Source organism: Mandrillus leucophaeus, unplaced genomic scaffold (genome assembly GCF_000951045.1).
Source record: "Mandrillus leucophaeus isolate KB7577 unplaced genomic scaffold, Mleu.le_1.0 Scaffold9, whole genome shotgun sequence".
NCBI classification, from domain to species: Eukaryota; Metazoa; Chordata; class Mammalia; order Primates; family Cercopithecidae; genus Mandrillus; species Mandrillus leucophaeus.
In genome coordinates, this window is record NW_012109807.1 from 5,314,103 (window position 1) to 5,318,033 (window position 3,931).

The window sequence follows — 3,931 nt, forward strand, 5'->3', positions numbered from 1 at the left end:
TCCTGCCTCAGCCTCCTGAGTAGCTGGGACTACAGGCACCCACCACCACGTCTGGCTAATTTTTTGTATTTTTAGTAGAGACGGGGTTTCACCATGTCAGCCAGGATGGTCTCGATCTCGTGACCTCGTGATCCGCCCGCCTCGGCCTCCCAAAGTGCTGAGATTACAGGCGTGAGCCACCGCGTCCGGCCTTGGTTTGGTTTTTTTGAGACAGGTTCTCACTCTGTCCACCAGACTGGAGTGCAGTGGCACCATCATGGCTCACTGCAGCCTCAACCTCCTGGGCTCAAGCAATCCTCCTGCCTCAGCCGCCCAAGTAGCTGGGACTACAGATGTATGTTACCATGTCCAGCTAACTCTTGTATTTTGTTTGGGTAGGAACAGTATTTTGCTATGTTGCACAGGATGGTCTTGAACTCCTGGGCCCAAGCGATCTGCCTGTCTCGGGATCCCAAAGTGCTGGGATTACAGGCATGAGCCACTGTGCCTGGCTATCAGTTTCTTTTAAAACTAAAAATGAACTTATTTAGCAATTACATTCTTGGACCTCTATCCCAGAGAAATTTTCATTTCAAAATCTTGTGTTTTTAACAAAAATTTATACACAGTGTTCATAGAAGCTTTATTTGTTATAGCCAGAAAAGCTGGAGACAACCAAAATGCCCTCTAATAATGTATTAAACTGTACTACATCCATACCGTGAGACACCATTCAGCAATACAAGGGAGAAACTACTGATACCCGCGGCAAGTTGGATGGATCTCAGTGTAGTCATGCTAAGTGAAAAGAGCCAATCTCAAAAAGTTACCTATCGTATGATTCTGTGCATACAATATTTTTGAAATAGTAAAATTGCAGAACTGGAGAACAGATTCGCAGCTGTCGGGGATTTGGCAAGATGAGAGGGGAGGAGAAGACCATGGCTAAAACAGGATAGCATAAGGGATCCTTGTATTCTATATTCTGACTGTGGTGGTGGTCATAGGATCTCACATTTCATAGAACTAAGTATACACACACACACATGCACAACTGCATGCATGTAAAGGTGGTGAAATTCTAAGGTCAATGTACTGCATCAATGCCAGTTTCCTAATTCTGCTATTTACTATAGTAATGCAAGACGTTACCACTGGGGAAACCGGGTGAAGGGTGTATTGCTTCCTTTTTTCTCTCTCTCTCTTTTCTTTTTTTGAGATAGAGTCTTGCTCTCTCACCCAGGCTGGAGTGCAGTGGTGCGATCTCGGCTCACTGCAACCTTCCCCTCCCGGGTTCAAGTGATTCTCCTGCCTCAGCCTCCTGAGTAGCTGGGATTACAGGTGTGCACCACCACATCTGGCTAATTTTTGTAATTTTAGTAGAGATGGGGTTTCACCATGTTGGCTAGGGTGGTTTCCAGCTCCCGACCTTGTGATCCACCCGCCTTGGCCTCCCAAAGTGCTGGGATTACAGGCGTGAGCCACGGTGCCCGGCCATGTTGCTTCTTATCACTGCATGTGGATCTACAATCCTCTCAAAAATAAAAAGTTTTTTTTTAATGTGGTTTCCCCTAGAAAAAAAAATTCCATATAAGTGTACAGGTTCCTTTCCACATCCATTATCCCAACTGCTTCCATTCCTGGGAGTTCAAGCAGTCTTGTTCGCCCATTTTGCAAGAGAAAACTAGGACCAAAATGGTCAGTATGGCCAAGGAAAGATCATATTCTTGGTCCTGTGACTGGCTCTGTTCAATAGCTGTAGGTAGAGCATTATTATCCCTATTTTACCTATGAGAAAACTGAGTCTCAGAAATAGGACGTGTCCAAATTTATATACTTAGAGTATGAAACAGAGCTCTTTTGATTGTAAACTATAGAAACTAAACCCAAGCTGGATTAAGGCAAAAAGGTGGCATTGGCTCAGGTAATGGAAAGTCTATGAGTTTCAGGCACAGCTTGACCCAAGTACTAAAACCATGTAATTGGGATTCCACCTCTCAATTTTAGCCCTGCTTTCTTTCGCATTGATTTTATTCCTAGGCAGCCTTTTCCCAAACGATGGCAAAGATATTTTACATTCCACCAACTTAGCAAACCATGAAAAGAGTCCCTCTTCCAATACCTCCAGAAAGGTCCTAAATTGATTCTGACTTTTCTGGCTTGTTGCATACCCAGGAATATGTACAGTTGTTAATTGGCCTGGTCGAGGTCACATGCCCACCCTCGACCTGAATTATCTGAACCGAGAGTAGGGAGGATTGGTTCTACAAGGGAGGCTGAGCACACAGAAAACACACCTGCGTGGGCTCCCACGAGAACCCACAGGTAAATCGGAGGGCTTCCTACAAAGGGCCTGGATAGAGAGCAGCTGTGAACAGTAGCTTAGCTTTCCTTTGATGTTGGCCACCTGTCCTGCCAACCACTCCCTCAATGCTCACCTCTTACCTCTTTGGCAGGAGCCAAGGGGCCCCCTCTAAGTTGCACAGCAATCTGAGCATGGAACAAGGGGCTGGAATTCGAAGTTGCTCTAAGAAACCAGCCAGTATTTCTTTCTCGAAGACACCATAGACCCGTCTGCTTTGCAGAGTAATGAGAAGACACATGTGTTAATAAAGGCGAACATTTGCAACTTGCCTACTAGAGACAGCTGAGGGTAAACACCGAATGGGATGCTCCCTTATTATTATCTACGCCTTGCCAGGCCACTTAGGAGGATGCCAAGAGCCCACAGTATTTCATCTCCAGCTCCGACTTCATCAGAGCCAAGTCCTCATCGCCCTATAGTCTTGCCAGCCGAGTGGGCAGTGCCAGCCCCTGCCATGGGAGGGGATGTCCAGTGCATGGTGCCCCTGTTCCAAGGGGCGCCCTCCGGAGCTGCTGTCCCTGCAGAGCTAGTGAGGGTAGCTCTTTTTCTGCTGAGGGCCTACTGGGGACCACATACCCTTTCCTGGGTGTGCTTTTGTCTGTTCCCAGAAGCACCACTCATCCATCGTCCTCACTTTAATCTCCTTCTTCAGTTGACATATTTAAAAGTAATGCGGAATTTTTTCTCATCCAACTCTCTGGTTAGGGCAGTGAGCCTATTTCTCCCGTTCAAATGAATCTTCTAGGTAAAATAATGGAAAAATATGTTTTTCTCTCGTACCCTGGCCCTACTTTTAATGTCTTTGGCAGCCCCGAACAGAGCCACTATATAAAAAATCAGACACTTTATTGCTCAGTAATTAGCCCAAGCTAGCCCAGGCAGACAGTTTGCGGGTGGAGAGAAGAAGAGATGGATGAGGAAGAGGTGCCCAGGGATGTGGTAGGTGCTTGTGTGTAATGAGCTTTTGAACAATTTCCTGTGCTGGATTTCTGTGAGCAAAAGGTGTCCCTGAGTAGGCTGTGCCAAGTTACTTCCCGAAGATGTGAGCATTAAAAAACATTTTTTCCTCAATCTCATGGTGTTATGGTCTGAATGTTTGTGCCCTCCCTGCCAAACTCTTGGTTGAAATCCTCACCCCCAAGGTGATGGTGTTTGGAGGTGGGGCTTTGGGAGGCAATTAGGTCATGAGGATGGAGCCCTCATGAATAGGATTAGTGCCCTTAGCAAAGAGACTGCAGAGCGCATTCTTGGTCTCTTTGCATTGTGTTAAGGCACAAAGAAGCTGTGGCTGGATGTGGTGGCTCACACCTGTAATCCCAGCACTTTGAGAAGCCAAGATGGGTGGATCACCTGAGGTCGGGAGTTCAAGATCAGCCTGGCCAACATGTTGAAACCTCGTCTCTACTGAAAATACAAAAATTAGCTGGGCATGGTGGCATGTGCCTGTAATCCCAGCTACTCCGGAGGCTGTGGCAGGAGAATCGCTTGAACCCAGGAGGCAGAGGTTGCAGTGAGCTGAGCTGGTGCCACTGCACTCCAGCCTGGGCGACAGAGCAAGACTCCCTCGCAAAGTGAAAAAAAAAAAAA

At 46.8% G+C, this 3,931-nt stretch overlaps 1 pseudogene; it reads right to left on the minus strand.

Moving 5' to 3' along the window:
• The window catches only part of LOC105531692, a 20,983-nt pseudogene that overhangs the window by 2,730 nt on the left and 14,322 nt on the right, over window positions 1–3,931 (minus strand).